This window comes from Bombina bombina, chromosome 9 (assembly GCF_027579735.1).
Source record: "Bombina bombina isolate aBomBom1 chromosome 9, aBomBom1.pri, whole genome shotgun sequence".
NCBI classification, from domain to species: Eukaryota; Metazoa; Chordata; class Amphibia; order Anura; family Bombinatoridae; genus Bombina; species Bombina bombina.
The window spans coordinates 156,557,784-156,575,516 of NC_069507.1; positions in this window are offsets into that span (position 1 = coordinate 156,557,784).

Below are 17,733 nucleotides of genomic sequence, written 5' to 3' on the forward strand. Positions count from 1 at the left end.
AGGGGCATTAAAACTGCTCTGCACAATTGCAAAAGAATAGTAACTTCTTACTATATAATTGCATTTGATCCTGTTTTTGCAGCTCATTGTAAAACAGCTCACCTATTAAATTTTAATTGTGTAAAGGTGCCTGATATTGAAGCTTTGCCTCTTTGTACTGGAGCTGCCATTTTGGAGCTGAGGTATTTTTACAGCCTATGACAGTTCTTGTTTGTAACACAGATCAGTAATGCTTTTATTTTCAGCTGTATAAAGTGCTGCAGGTTAGGTGCATGATACAAAGCAGGAGCTTTACATTTTTACAACTGTTGCATTACTCTATATTACTGCTTTTTTAAAATATATATATATTTTTTTTATATAATATTTTTATTGAGGTGATACAAACAGGCATACAACATGTATACATTTGCATATAGTTACAGTATATAGCATTACAAGAAAAATAAGTTCACACTACATCTTACAGCACAGAAAAGGTATATTTAACAGATTTAGTTAAAGGATTACTTTCAGTTATATTTTTTAAGCTAAACAACTAACATATTAAAGTTAATAAACATTAATTAAAACCTACTGACCTATATTTTCTCCAAAACGAAGTTTCATAACGTTCTAAAAGTTATATCTTTTATTCGCCGATGATGTCACGTTATCCTGCCCACTATTTTCAGCACTGCATGTTCAAAATACTTAAACCAATAACTTTGTGTTTAAAGCGCCATTTTGAAACCTAGGTATTGTAAACGGATTGGTACAGAGCAAAGGATACCCACGGAGTGGGTTTGGAAAACAATTAAATTTGCAGACAAGATTTCTGATATTCGGTAGAGATATGTTAATGAAATGCTATTGATAAAAAGCGTATTTGGGGTAGTTAGTAACAGGCATAGAAAATATTTACTTACAGTGGCCCTTTAACAGTATTACTACTTATTGCCTGTACCTCGCAAAACCTTCCAACATGACTCAATAGGTCACTTTTGGACCTCTAGTACTAAAAAAAAAGAATATACATAATAGAAGGTAATCTGAAACAAGGAGACCTCTATTGGGCCTCAACTAATGCACCTCAGGATTTTATAGTTTTCTGGGAAGGGGATTTTTATATGACTTAATTTGAGCAAAACTAAAGTAATATATAATAGGGAATGAAATGGTACTCGCTTACTTTTAGTATATTATGTGAAGGTTATATAACTCTGTAAAGCACATGGTATGGGATATAAAAATAGGGAAGCGTGATAAGCTAGGCAGCATTACTATAATAGGCTGTAAAGACTCCAAATCCAATAGCAGGATTTTGAACACTAATACAGAAGGTAAACAGCGCTAGGGTAAAATCTAGGGAAATAAATAGATTTACTCCTCAGCTTGGAGCCTATGAGAGGTAAGACTGCAGTAATTTTATGTGAGGATTACGAAAAGGATCATCTCAAAGTAGTGAACCTTAGGATAGACTGCGTATGGGTCAACCTGTAAGCTAAACTACCAATAATGCAGGTATAAAGGTTTAAAGGTATATAGTGTGAAGAAAACTGGTTAGAGTGATAGCGTGGCTAAGTGACTAAGGTAAAAAACTTCTGTTGAATGACTAAGGAAGATTGCCATATATAATATATAACATTCATAAACCCCTACACCCATACATAAAAAGATACAAGCAAGGGCAGTTATTGTTAGCAGTTAACCTCCTTTTCAGTAAAACATAAATAAGATATCTATGTGAACGGTCCAATGCTATAGGAACAAAGTATTGTTGAGGTAAATCTATTGCATCTAAGTGAAACCATACACCAAATACACATTAACGTATGGGAGTAGAATGAGCTGTTTCAACTGTAAACATATAATTAATAAACACTTTCAAGGTATCTGGGTAGACAAACATAAAGATATAACTGTTGATCTATATCATGAAGTGCTAGTTAAACACAAATCTAATATAAACTTAGTTCCCATACACATGTTAGAGAGTCCGTGTGGCTGCAAAAGTTCCGGCACGTTAGGAGCTGGGAAGAGCCCCCTGCTCATCTTCATGAGGCATGTAAGTATGAGGGAGACTAACCCACACCGAGTCTCCATGTTACGCCCCCAGGATCAAAAAGCTGGAACAAATTGCCATCCGGCTTGTTAAAAACTGAGGCTCCGCCACTCAAGTCCCCACTGTTCAGAGCGTGCCCGTAGTGAACCATAAGGGGCCTAATGTGGAGGTGCCAAAGGAACTTGAAGATTATCAGCTTAGATGTCGGGATAGGAGTCTCTGAAATCTGTGTCTCCAGCCCGGTAATGGGGTGCAGATATCTCCAGAGGTACTGGCTTCTTACCCTCTCTGATTTCCGCGGCAGTAACACTGATAATGACTTCATATGTTTGGCAGCCGCCGAGTATTGGCTAGTAGCCAGCGATCTGTACTTCTCGACCGAGAACTGTGTGTGACCCACAGGCGGTTCACCTCTTGGTGAAGGGCTGCTGTAGCTGTCGGCTTTGACAAAGCTCTCAGTACTGGTGCAACTATCGGTCCTCCTTTTGATTCGGTCTCCCCTAGTGAGCCTGGTCTATATAGAGACCCCGGGGAAGTCGGCAGCCCCAGAATCCGGCACAGTTCCAGCTCTAGCTCTTCAAAGTGACTCTTGAGGAGAGATTGCATCTCATATTCCCATCGGTCCACAGCACTCATTATAGTTTCCATGCTACTTCCCCGCCAACTATCAGTCCACGACTTTCCGGTTTGTTCCACTTTAATGTCTGAATGCGAAGTGGCAGTCGGCAACTGCTTTGGTAGCACAAGGTGTGTAGTTATTATCCTGCTAGAGGATACCGTAACCCCGGAGTTCGGGGGGGGGGTAATATCTCGGCAGCCCCAGACCTACTCTCCAAAACCTATACAGGGTCTACTCCTGATCCACACGGTGCTGCGTAGCTACAGAAAAGGCTTCATGTCCTGAAAATAGTCCTGTAGAGTAGCTGACTCAAGGAACATAGGCAAAAGGTCCGTGAAGACATCCACTCTTAGAGCACATCCGTTCTCTTTAACAAATTTCAGGTCAGCAAATATCGAAGTTTTGCTATAATTAGCTTATAAAAGAGATTCAGGCTCAGAGAGCTTCACTGAGACGCGTCTTGCCACAATGAGTGCAGGCTCTGCCCCCCTCTTTTAAAATATATTTTGTGTAACTGTAAAAATGCAAAAATGAAATGCAAAAACATAAGTATTTACTATTATTTTGTAGTTGTGCACAGCAGTTCAATGTCATTTTAATCCCTTTAAAGAAAATATGGTTGTACCATGCATTGGGAATAGCAGATAAATAGCATGTAATCCCTTTAACCCTTTCGTGCCGGGGTTAACTTGTCTACATCGAAACAACTGTTCCAATGTAAATGAATTGAAATCTCGCGATCGTGCAAGTGATCATGAGATTTCAATGATGGGATCGCGTCAGGGGGGCGTCCCTATGATGCTAGGCATGCCCTCCAGACCGTGATCCCATCAGGGAAGCACCAGTGGCTTCAGGAAAGCCAAGCAGTTAGGACGTTGTATTTCGTCCTCAATGCTAAAGCCCAGCAAAATTCGGACGAAATACAACGTCCTAACGGTGTTAAAGGGTTAAACTTTCCCCTTTGTATAAACAGATCTGGAGTGTCATCAATATTTTAGATGGAGTTTAATTAATCAGTTTTAATGAAGATACGCTTTAATTTACTTTTTAATGTAGCACTGAAATTCAAATACCCTGTGCTCTGGCCGACCACTTCAAAAGTAATTGCTTTTTGTGAGCTAACGTTTTGAACGGTTCTCCAATCAGCAGTCTAGCCATACAACACTCACATATTTATTTTGTTGTAGCTAAAGTGCCAATTGGAGAGCAGTTCAAACTGTTAGCTCACAAATAAAAATACTTTTGAAGTGGACGGCCGGAGCGTATTTGAGTTTCAGTGCTACAATTAAAGTAATTTAAACTGCATCTTCATTACAACTGATGAATTAAACTCCATATAAAATATTGCTAACATTCCGGATCAGTTTATTCAAAGTGGAAAGTTTACCATCATTTTAAAGTGTGAGGATTCTTGGGGCTATACAAAAGTAAACATGGGCCAAACTGATTTTTTTTCCCCCACTTGAACAGTATATGATAACATTTTAGAAATCAATGAATCAAATCAAAATAATTTACAGCAATATAAACAAACTTCAAGCTAACAGTTTTTGAACAAGATGTATGGTCAAATCTGGCCTGGAGTGTCATTGGGCAGACTGGACATACTAAACCCTGATGATTTTGATCTTTGGTCTAATTTGAGTATGTGGCTGAACAAAGGGATTTAGGTCTAGCAGTCTGATGTATGAGGCTGACAGAGGGGCTGCATGACTGTGTGTCTGATGTGAGTATGTGGCTGACAGATAGGCTGTAAGTATGGTTGCCACCTTTTACCCAGCAATTTCCTGGACAATTTTGAGGGTGCGTGGCTTAGGACCATGTCATGTGTAGTGTGGGCGTGACCTCATATGTCAAGAAAATAAACAACCCAAAAATTTTAAACTTGGATTTGTCACTCCATAATACTCTTTTCCACTGATCTTCATTCCAATCTGTGTAAGCTTTAGCATATCTTAGCCTTTTCACCCTGTTCCCCTTCTGATAAAGTGGTTTCTTGGCTGCTACCATTCCACAAAGACCATTTCTGATCAAGCTTCTTCAGACTGTAAAAGGGTCAACTTGGCATCACGATGAAGCTGCCAGATGCTGAGCCAGGTCCTTGCTGGATGTCTTCCGGTGTCTCATAGAAGAAACTATAAGAAACTGATCAGATTTTTACATTTTTTTTTTTGGCCTTCCAGACCTTTTTTGTCCTTGACCTCTCCTGATTCCTCAAATTTCTTTAACAGCTTGAATAACACATCTTGAGTATCCCGTTTGTTTTATGATTTCCCTTTGAGAGTGGCCTTGCTAATGCAAAAGTATGATTTTATGTCTGACAAATTCTGTGATCTTTGGCATTATTAATGGAATGATGTGATTAAAAGTTAGTCTTATTGGCAAGCTTCCAATGAATTAAACTCATACCACATGTATGTAATGCTCAAGCATGTCTTTCACAAACCTGTTGTAATAGACCTTTTTCACAGCAGTCATTTTGACATGAAATAGTAGGACAAATATAAGGGTTAGAAATTACATTAATTAGGGTTCCTGCTATTATTGTTTTTTTCTGATTTTTTTATACTGCATACAAATATCCTGTATTTTCTGGTTGTATTCTAATAAAGAGACTGATAAATAATTATATATGGCCATTATACCATTACTAAAACAACAAATCTAATGTAAAAAAAGAAACAAATCTAATGGTAGCCTAAGACTTTTGCACATTACTGTGTGTGCATATAATATTAAACAATAAAATCAACAAAATAGGAAACTCGTGTCAAACTTCTCAAATCTGTACCTGTATTACAGAAAAAGTCTCAATATGAAATAGTAAATAATAGAGAAGCTCTCAAAGGGCTAAATACACTATATGATAATAGAGGATCACTATAGGTGGATGCTAATACTTAATAGAAATACCTTTTTATTTTAACTTGATATGGGAAGCAATTAAATTCATCCAACTCCTAAAGCTTGAATTCATACAACTCCAAAAGATTAAACAGTCTATGTCATTTGCCAATCTAAAACATTTTATTACACTAATTAAAATACATATTCAGAATAGATAAGAAACCAAATAAAAACAAGTAATTAATTAATGCTTCATAAAATCGATCTAATAAACCAATTTCATAAACAATAATATAGGTGTTATTCGTGCACACTGTTTAACACTCTGAGTATATTCCTTATAGTAAAAAATGTCCATCTGTCTAAATGTCCATTCATAAATGATCACATGTCCTCTACTGGCCAGTAGGATGCTTAGGTGTTCGCTACTATTGTGTTTTAAAAGGTAACGGTTATTTTCACCAATTTAAAGTTATTCCATATATTGCAAACTATTGTATCCAAATTTTTATTCAATAATGTTGCTTGTTTTTAAACTTTGTTAGTCTCTCTTTCTCCAAACAGATTCACTGTGTGTCGGTATTTCGTGTACTATACCAATCCAAACTCCAATACACAGATTCAGTAACTGTCAGTATTTATATAAGACTTCAGCGGTTAAAACAAATGCCTTTTACAAAACACAATTTTCTCTCGCCCCTTCTGTGCCAAAAATATCCTCTTACTTTATGTTACCTTGCCTTCCGATGACACATATATTATTATCCAATGTGTCTCCAGGCTAACAGATCCACCGCCAAACAGTTCTCACAGAGTCTGCAGTGGATATTTCAGGCTTACCTTCCAATGACACAATTAGTGTATTCAGCGTGTCTCCAGGCACCATAGGGTTCACACGGAGTATGTAGCTTGTTATTTTCAGGCTATTTGTTCAAACACTTTTGTGCCTTACCGCTCTCAGATACTCTTCTGTTACCGGGTAATTTCAACAGCTTGTTCTTTGCAACATTAGACTTTTAGTTTGCAATTTTCTTTATTGCTTTCCATAGTATCCAAATTATGAGGAAAATGAGCGAGGCCTGTCATTTTCATCATAGGTATACCTCAACTATGAGAGACAAAAAGTGGAAACAAATCCAGACAATCTCATTGTCTGATTTGGAAAGAATTTATTTGATATTATGGTGGAAAATAAGTATTTGGTCACCTACAAACAAACAAGATTTCTGGCTCTCACAGACCTGTATCTTCTTCTTTAAGAGGCTCCTCTGTCCTCCACTCATTACCTGTATTAATGGCACCTGTTTGAACTTGTTATCAGTATAAAAGACAGACACCTGTCCACAACCTCAAACAGTCACACTCCAAACTCCACTATGGTGAAGACCAAAGAGCTGTCGATGGACACCAAAAACAAAATTGTAGACCTGCACCAGGCTGGGAAGACTGAATCTGCAATAGGCAAGCAGCTTGGTGTGAAGAAATCAACTGTGGGAGCAATAATTAGAAAATGGAAGACATACAAGACCACTGATAATCTCCCTCGATCTGGGGCTCCACGCAAGATCTCACCCCGTGGGGTCAAAATGATCACAAGAACGGAGAGCAAACATCCCAGAACCACACAGGGGGACCTAGTGAATCACCTGCAGAGAGCTGAGACCAACGTAACAAAGGCTACCATCAGTAACACACTACGCCGCCAGGGACTCAGATCCTGCAGTGCCAGACGTGTCCCCCTGCTTAAGCCAGTACATGTCCGGGCCCGTATGAAGTATGCTAGAGAGCATTTGGATGATCCAGAAGCGGATTGGGAGGATGTCATATGGTCAGATGAAACCAAAGTATAACTGTTTGGTAGAAACACAACTCGTCGTGTTTGGAGGAGAGAGAATGCTGAGTTGCAACCAAAGAACATCATACCTACTGTGAAGCATGGGGGTGGCAACATCATGCTTTGGGGCTGTTTCTCTGCAAAGGTGATCCGTGTACATGAAAGAATGAATGGGGCCATGTATCGTGAGATTTTGAGTGCAAACCTCCTTCCATCAGCAAGGACATTGAAGATGAAACGTGGCTGGGTCTTTCAGCATGACAATGATCCCAAACATACCGCCCGGGCAATGAAGGAGTGGCATCGTAAGAAGCATTTCAAGGTCCTGGAGTGGCCTAGCCAGTCTCCAGATCTCAACCCTATAGAAAACCTTTGGAGGGAGTTGAAAGTCCGTGTTGCCTAGCGACAGCCCCAAAATATCACTGCTCTAGAGGAGATCTGCATGCAAAAATTGGCCAACATACCAGCAACAGTGTGTGACAACCTTGTGAAGACTTACAGAAAACGTTTGACCTCTGTCATTGCCAACAAAGGATATATAACAAAGTATTGCGATGTACTTTTGATATTGACTTATACTTATTTTCCACCATAATTTGCAAAAAAATTATTTCCAAATCAGACAATGTGATTGTCTGGATTTGTTTCCACATTTTGTCTCTCATAGTTGAGGTATACCTATGATGAAAATTACAGGCATCTCTCATCTTCTTAAGTGGGAGAACTTGCACAATTGGTGGCTGACTAAATACTTTTTTGCCCACTGTATATATATATATATATATATACATACACACACACACACACACACACACATATACACATACATACATACACACAGACAACTGCATGGTGATATAACCTACTTGTATGCTGTAGCAGTGAATTAACCTTTAAAGGGAAGAGTGCTTGAAGGAGGGGGAGCGCTAAAAGTTATAGGGTGTCAGGGTTTTTTCCCTGCTGTGTTTGCCATGTGCTTCTGGCAGCCATTTTACTCACCTCTCTTGCTGACTCTGGTGCATAATGTGTGATGCTGCTCATTTCCTGCACTTCCTTTTATGGCCAGACTGGTGTACATCATCCGTGTGAGACAGGATGCAGTCTCAGAATTGTGATGTCATCACTTATTATTTAAAGGGCCTCTGTTCAGTATGCTTTGCCCTTGCGTTGTCTCAGACCTGTTTGTGAGAACTCCTGTGTACTACCTGGCTGTCTGACGTCCCTCCTGGTTCCTGATCCCTGGCTTGTTCCTGACTCTGCTGTTCTCCTTGTTCCTGATTCTGGCTCGTCCGACTATTCGCTTTGGCTCCTGACTCGGCTCGTCTGACTACCAGCTCTGGTTTTGATTCCTGGCTTGTTATTTGACTTGTGGACTTTTTATCATTTTTTGCTATTAATAAAGGTGTGATTATTTTTGCACTTCTTGTCTCAGTCTGATTCCTGGCACCCTGACATTACGCTAGGGCCATGAATCCTGACGGTGCTAATAATCCACCTTTACCTGCCATAATTTCCAGGATGGATGAACAGGATCACTGCTTGGATCAATTTGCACTAGCCTTGCAAACCCTGCTGACTTGTACTGCACATTTTGGCCAAAGTATTCCGCAAGTTATGGCTGTTACTGTTTCCGCTGCTGCACCTAGTCCTACCAGGAGCATGTCCGGTTCTGCACCTCTACCTCAGCGATATGGAGGCAATCCTAATCAGTGCAGAGGGTTTTATAACTCAGGTGGGCATTTTCTTTGAGATGTTACCTCAGGTGTTTCCCTCTGACAGAGCTAAGGTGGGATTTCTCATCTCAGTTACTCTCTGACACAGCTCTTGCCTGGACTAATCCCTTGTGGGAGACTAATACACCTGTGATTTCAAATTACCCTGAATTTGTGGCCTCCTTTCGAAGGGTATTTGATGTTCCGGCTTGCTCCTCCTCTGCTGCTAAACGACTCATGTCCATTCAGCAGGGTACAAGATCTGTTGCTCAGTATGCCATTGAGTTCCGTATGCTTGCCGCAGAGGTAGGTTTGAACAATGAAGCCCTTGTTGCCGCCTTCTTTCATGGGCTCTCTGATGCGATTAAAGACGAAGTTGCTGCCAGAGATTTACCAGAAGATTTCGAGGAATTGGTGTCTGTTTTTTTATCCTAATTGAAATCAGACTAAGTGAGAGGCCCTCTTTCAAGGAGCGCTTGCGGAACCTCCTGTTCCGTTGTCTCCTACGTGTTTGTTCCCATCCATGCCTCCCTCTCCTCCCATGCCTCCTGGTCCGAGTCACCAGGTACTGCTGAGCTGATGCAGTTGGGATTCACGCGTCTCTCCGCGGTGGAGAGGGCCTTTAGGAGGAGGGAGGGGCTCTGCCTCTATTGTGGGTTACAGGGCCACCTTTTGAAGTCTTGTCCTACACTGCCGGGAAACGCTCACACCTAAGGTCCTGTCAGGGGCAGACCTTGGGTGGTTTATCCTCGTCCCCGGAACTGCTAAAGGAGAAACCTTTGGTCATGGTTGTCCTTTCCTGGGTGGACTCCTCCATAGTCACCCAGTCTCTTGTTGACCCCGGTGCTGCGGGCTATTTCATTGACAGTGCTTTTGTATCAAAGCACTCATTCCTGTTTTGCCTCGGTCCGTTCCGCTTGCTATTGAGACCATTGAGGGCAGGCCCCTTCAGCCCGCACTCGTTACTTACGAAACTGCTCCGTTATCCATGGCTGTCGCGGCTCTCCATTTTGAAACCCTCCAGTTCCAGGTGATAAACTCTCTGCATTTTCCGTTTATTCTGGGTTATCCCTGGCTCCAAAAGCACAATCCCAGTCTCGACTGGCGCAGGTCCGAAATTTTGTTGTGGTCTCCACAACGGATTTCCACTTGTCTTCGGAAACCAGTTAAAGTCTTGTGCACGTCTTCGGTATCTCAATTGCCACAGGAGTACCGAGAGTTCCTAGACGTTTTTGACAAGCTGCGTGCCGGTACGTTGCCTCCTCACCGGTCTTATGATTGTGCCATAACCTGCAACCCGGAGCCATTCCTCCTCGGGGCCGGGTTTACCCTCTGTCTGTTGCGGAGAATTGTGCTATGGAGGAGTATTTTGCCGATGCCCTGTCGCGGGGGATCATCCGCAAATCCTGCTCTCCTGCAGGGGCTGGCTTCTTCTTTGTGAAGAAAAAGGGTGGAGAGTTAAGACCATGCATTGATTATAGGGGTCTTAATTGTCTTACCATTAAGAATGCTTACCCTATTCCGCTCATTACGGAACTCTTTGACCGCCTCAAGGGAGCTACGGTCTTTACTAAACTTGATTTGAGAGGAGCGTACAATCTCGTTAGGATCAAGGAGGGCCACGAATGGAAAACAGCATTTAACACCAGGAGCGGGCATTATGAGTATCTTGTAATGCCATTTGGCCTATGTAATGCTCCTGCTGTTTTCCAGGAATTTATTAATGATGTCCTACGAGATATGTTGCAACAGTGTGTTGTGGTGTACTAAGACGACATCCTCATACACTCACCCACACTTGAGGCTCATCGTTCTGATGTTACAGGGGTTCTTCTGAGACTATGTGAGAACGGCCTGTTTTGTAAACTCGAGAAATGTGAGTTCCATCAGACTCAAGTAACCTTCTTAGGTTATGTTATCTCCATTGCAGGGTTCTCCATGGATCCTGACAAATTATCTGCAGTTCTGCAGTGGCCTCGGCCAGTTGGTCTTCGGTTTATTCAATGTTTTTTGGGGTTCGCCAATTACTATAGAAAGTTTATTAAAAACTTTTCTTCCTTGGTCAAACCTATCACAGACATGACCTGTAAAGAGAATGATCCACTCCATTGGTCATCTACTGCCATTAAGGCCTTTGATAGCCTTAAGACTGCCTTTGCTGCAGCTCCAGTTCTGGCTCATCCTAACCCTGTCCTGCCTTTCGTTCTTGAGGTCGATGCGTCTGAGACTGGAGTAGGTGCCCTCTTGTCTCAACGTCCTACGCCAGATGGTTCCTTGCATCCGTGTGGTTTCTATTCTAAGAAATTGTCTCCAGCGGAGTGCAATTATGAAATTGGCGACAGGGAATTACGGGCCATAATTTTGACACTCAAGGAATGGAGGCATCTTCTCGAGGGTACTAGCGTGCCAGTGTTCATTCTTACTGACCACAAAAATTTTACTTATCTATCTGAAGCAAAACGTTTGTCGCCCCGACTGGCCAGATGGGCGCTATTTTTGTCTCGGTTTAATTATGTGGTCTCCTACCTGCCTGGTAGTAAGAATGTTAGGGCTGATGCCCTCTCGTGACAATTTTCGCCTCTGTCCAAGGAGGAGTCTGTACCTACTTCAGTTATAACTCCTGACCATATTTTGGCTACCATACGTACTAATTTGACTTCTCCCTTGGGGGAGGAGATCCTGGCTGCACAAACCAATGCACCTCCTGAGAAACCTAGTGGTAAGTGTTTTGTTCCTGAGAATCTTCGAACTAAACTTTTGCACACTTACCACTATCCTAAAGCCGCAGGTCACCCAGGCAAGAACCAAATGATTTGGTCTGTCACTCGACAATTCTGGTGGCCAGGTCTTCGTTCTGATGTTGCTGCCTATGTTGCCTCTTGCTCAGTTTGTGCACAGAATAAGACTCCTCGATGTCTTCCTGTGGGTCTTCTTCAACCTATTGCTAATAGTGAGCGTCCCTGGACACATCTTTTCATGGACTTTATTGTCGAGCTCCCTGTTTCCAATGGCAATACTGTTATCCTTATTGTGGTTGACTGTTTTTCTAAAATGTCACATTGCATTCCCTTGAAGAAGCTGCCTACCGCTCAGGAGCTTGCTTCAATTTTTGCCGGGAGGTCTTCCGTTTACATGGGTTACCCAAGGAGATAGTGTCGGACCAGGGTAGCCAGTTTGTCTCTAGATTTTGGCGTTCCTTTTGTGCTCAAATGGGGATCCAGCTTTCCTTCTACTCTGCATATCACCATCAATCCAATGGGGCTGCGGAATGGTCTAATCAAGCTCTGGAACAGTTCCTCCGTTGCAATGTTATTCCGGCTTTGGAGAAGCATCTCCGGCAACTCCGTTCCAAGTGGGTGCAGATTCAGGATTGTCTTCATCGTTCTATGCAGCGCCAAATGTTCCAGGCTGATCGTAGGCGTCTGCCCACGCCTTCCTACCAGGTTGGTGAGAGAGTTTGGCTGTCCTTCCGCAACTTGAACCTTTGTGTGCCTTCCAATAAACTGGCTCCCCGTTATGTTGGTCCTTTTCGAATACTCCGACGGGTCAATCCTGTGGTCTACGCTCTTGACCTTCCTCCTGCAATGCGCATCTCCAATGGTTTTTCATGTCTCCCTCTTTGTAATCAGTTTACCACTGTGTTACCTCGTCCTATCTTTGTTGACAACCATGAGGAGTATGAGGTCAGCAGCATTATTGACTCTCGTATGTCCAGGGGCCGCGTACAGTATTTGGTTCACTAGAGGGGCTAAGGCCCGTTTCCCCAATAAGCCTTTTGTCCTCTCGCGGGGGAGGGGTCGTTGAGGGGAGTGTACTGTCAGGGTTTTTTCCCTGCTGTGTTTGCTATGTGCTGCTGGCAACCATTTTACTCACCTCTCTTGCTGACTCTGGTGCATACTGTGTGATGCTGCTCATTTCCTGCACTTCCTTTTATGGCCAGCCTGGTGTACATCATCCGTGTGAAACAGGATGCACTCTTAGAATTGTGATGTCATCACTTATTTTTTAAAGGGCCTTTGTTTAGTATGCTTTGCCCTAGCGTTGTCTCAGACATGTTTGTGAGAGCTCCTGTGCATTACCTGGCTGTCTGACGTCCCTCCTGGTTCCTGATCCCTGGCTTGTTCCTGACTCTGCTGTTCTCCTTGTTCCTGATTCTGGCTCGTCTGACTATTCGCTTTGGCTCCTGACTCGGCTCATCTGACTACCAGCTCTGATTTTGATTCCTGGCTTGTTATTTGACTTGTGGACTTTTTATTATTTTTTGCTATTAATAAAGGTGTGATTATTTTTGCACTTCTCGTCTCAGTCTGATTCCTGGCACCCTGACATAGGGCTTTGAAGTTATGCCGCTCAGGAGAAAAAAAACTAATTGCCGCTGGCACACTGGGCAGTTGGCCTGCCCCTCCAAATGGCCCTGCTCTGTGTAGAACATTGTATGAAGTATAAGAAAAATAAAAGATAAAGCAACACTGATGATAGCTTAAAGACTGACTCCATATAATTGCCAGTCTAACTGATCTGTTACACTGTTAGCTCCATAATTACACCACTTGCCTTACATGAGAAGTCAATCCATATTTGTGCAGATCACCAGGTCCCATCCACCTTGATGCGGGAACCATGCTGGTCCATAAAGAGTTACTCCTGGATTCATTCAAGATAGAAATGACTCCCACGGCGTCCTCTGATGACATATATTGGGTCACATGACCAACTGCCCAATCAACAATGCTGGAAGCTAAGCCCGTCCCACGACTCTTATGTAATCCTTTTAACAGCAAGAAACTAACAAACATAAGCTCGAACCTGGGGAAAGTCCAACTGAAAGGTTGGAGCGGTATGTTTGTTAGTTTCTTGCAATGAAGAGAGAGAGAAATATGGGACATTTAGAGGTTTATACAGGACATACCACCAGATTCTGGGGCTGCCCCAGGCATACCAGGATGGGAGGTAACCCTAGCCAAGTGTTTGATGTGGGTATTTGGCTAATTAAGGGGATGCTGGTTAGGTTTACCACCTTAGCCATGTTTTCCTGGACACTTAAGAGTTACACATTCTGCAGGGTGTGCAGGAAGGAACATGTATTGTGTTTCTGGACAACTCTATTCATATTCCTCCCTGCAGCATGTGTCGCTCATAAGTGTCTAGGGAAACATGGCTGAGGTGGCAACCCTAATGCTAGGTCATTTTAAACTTATCTGAGGTCTGATATGGGTATGTGGTCATACAGTATTTTAGGTGAAAACTTGAAACCACATCAGCCTCAGCCACCATTTTCAGTTTCAAGTTTAGTGCCATAACATTTAGATCTTTATTTTGTTAACCATATCACACATATATTACAAAAGAAATGCTTTAAACCTTTATGTAAGTAATGGCAAAACCAGGTCTTAGAGTGGAGATATTTTACAAAAATCAATCTGGCTACGAAAATATCCGAAGGGCATGAGCTGCTGCTTATTCTGCTTTCGGATCCTCACAAAAGATCAGAATGTGCATACCTAGAAAATGTATGGTTCTACATATTGGAAGTAAAAATAAGCAGGCAACTTATTATTTAAATTAGACTAGACTTAGCAAAACAGGAGGAAATGGATTTGGCAATACTTATAGATAACAAGCTAAAGATGGGTGCACAATGCAGGGCAGTGGCTTCTAAGGCTAATAAGATACAAGCATGTATTAAAAAAAGGCATTGATGCAGGGGAGGAAAGTATAATTCTGCCACTATATAAATCCCTTGTAAGACCTTACCTTGAGTATGGAGTGCAGTTCTGGGGACCAATCTAAAAAAAAAAAAAAAAAAAAAAGACATTGCAGACTTTGAAAAAGTTCAGAGAAGGGCCACAAAACTAATAAGGGGAATGGAGAATTTAAACTATGATGAGAGGTTAGCAAAACTGGATCTGTTTTTTTCTAGAAAAAAAGTGCTTGAGAGGTAACAATTACTTTATATAAATATATTCAAGGTCCATATACAGAGATGACGGAAGCTCAATTTATTCCAAGAAAATGGTTTCTGACAATCTAAGGCTGGAGGAAAGGAGATTTAATCTCCAGCAACGTAAAATCAATTTTCACTGTAAGAACAATTAAATTGTGGAACTCATTACATAAGGAGGTAGTAAATGCCAATACCTTAGATTTAAATATGATTTAGATACATTTCTGGCTAGAAACGGAATTCAGGGATATATATATATATATATATATATATATATATATATAATTAATGAATAAGTGCATGTAATTTTATCACTAGCGACCCTGCAACTCCATATATTCAACACCCACAAAGTGGTTAAACACATAGTTAAAGTTCTACTCTGAAGCCTCAGAGAACTGCTAATCCAAGTGGAAACTGCCAGTGAACCAATCAATGGCAGTAGTGCCATAGCTGTTTTGTGTGACTGATGCTGCTGATTGTGTCTCTGCCTGTTTCCACTCAGGACCTGTAGTTGGCCCCTCTTTAGGGGGTTAAACACATAGCATTGCAGTTTAAAAAAAATAAATATATATATATATATATATATATATATATATAAATATAAAATAACCCTTTGTTTTGCAGTTCCTTATCTGCTAATCTTTGCTAAAGCCTAACATAGATATTGACGGCAGATAAGAGCCATAGGCCCAGAAAGTCTGCCCGATATTACCTAAAAGAACAAACTTATCTAGTTCGTAGGATAGGCTTATGCTTGTCCCAGGCATTTTTAAAGTCCCCCACAGTGTTTGTTATTACTACCTCTTGAGGAAGTTTATTACATAAATTAATCACTCTTTCTGTAAAGAAGTGCTTCCTCAAATTACTCCTGAATCTACTATCCTTCAGCTTGAGATCATGACCCCTTGTTCTTGAATTTTCCATTTTATGTAAAATACCCACAGCCTCAGTTTTACTAAGCCCTTTAACGTATTTGAAAGTTGCTATCATATCACCTCTTTCCCTTCTCTCCTCTAAGTTATACATATTTAGGTCATTGAGCCTATCCTGGTAAGTTTTATTTTTTAGACCATGTACCATTTTGGTAGCTCTCCGTTGTACAGATTCAAGTTTTGCAGTTGTGCAGTTCTGAAGATATGGCCTCCAGAACTGCACACAATACTCAAGATGAGGCCTAACTAATGATCTATAAAGTGATCTATAAAGTGGCATAAGAACCTTACTATTTCTACATCCAAGCATTTTGTTAGCCTTACTCGCTGCATTACTACATTGTTTACTAAGTTTTAAATCATTTGAAATAATAATTCCCAAGTCCTTTTCCTCATCTGTAACAGTCAGTAAAGTGTCATTGAGTCTGTAATTAACATTTGAATTTTTCTTCCCTAAATGCATTATTTTACACTTTGCTGTGTTAAACTTTAGATCCCAGTCGTTTTTCCAATCCTCCAATTGTTTTATATCACTTCTCATTTTGTTTACCCCCCTGGAACATCCACTCTTACAAATTTGTGTATCATCTGCAAACAGACATACTTTCCCCTGTAGCCCTTTGCTGATATCACAGATAAATATGTTAAACAAAACAGGCCCCAGAACTGACCCCTGAGGAACACCACTAGTAACAGCCCCCTCTGCTGAATTAACTCCATTTACTAAGACACTTTGTTTTCTGTCCTTAAGCCAGCATTCCACCCAGTTCACAATTTTTGAGTCTAGACCAATGAGATACAGTTTGTGAATTAGTTTATTGTGTGGGACGGTGTCAAATGCTTTGCTGAAATCTAGATATACTACATGAACTGCTCCACCCTTGTCTAATATTTTTGTTACATAATCAAAGAAGTCAATTAGATTAGTCTAACATGATATCCCTGAAGTAAAACCATGCTGATTTTGGTCCTCTAAATTGTTTGTCTTTATGTAGGTCATAATTCCATTAATTTCCCTACTACTGAAGTTAAACTAACTGGCCTGTAGTTACCAGATTTTCCCTACTGCCCTTTTTATGAAGAGGTATTACATTTGCTATTCTCCAATCATCTTGGATAGCTCCTATTAATAGTGACCGATTAAACACATCAGTTAATGAGACAGTTAGCACTGATCAAAGTTCTTTTTAAAACCCTTAGATGAATATTATCAGGACCCACTTCCTTTTTAACATTTATTTTTGATAATGCTAACAAAACCTCATCCTCTGTAAAAAGATTAGTGTTAAGCTTGTTTCTATTTTTCGTAGCATCCCTTAATGTAGACATTCTATCTTCACAATCTTTTGTGAAAACAGAACAAAAGTAATCATTAAGACAGTCTCGATTTTGCTTATCTCCTTCTATTATTCTACCATCAACTGATTTTAATTTTACTATATATGTCGCATACTTGCCAACTGTCCCATTTTTGCCGGGACAGTCCCGGAATTTGGGACCCAGTCCTGGACATTTAACTGTCCTGGAATGTCCCAGCAACATGTCTTTCTAGCCTGTCTGTTGCGTGAGTCAGTCTATTTATTATTGTGCGGACGGACATGATACAATGTAGCGTATCATGTCCGCTGCACATCGATAAATGGAGACAGCATACGCTGTCAGCATTTATCATTGCACCAGTAGTTCTTGTGAACTGCTGGTGCAATGCCGCCCCCTGCAGATTCAGCAGAGGGTGTCAATCAACCCGATCGTATTCGATCAAGTTGATTTCTGTCTGCGGCCTCAGAGCAGGCGGACA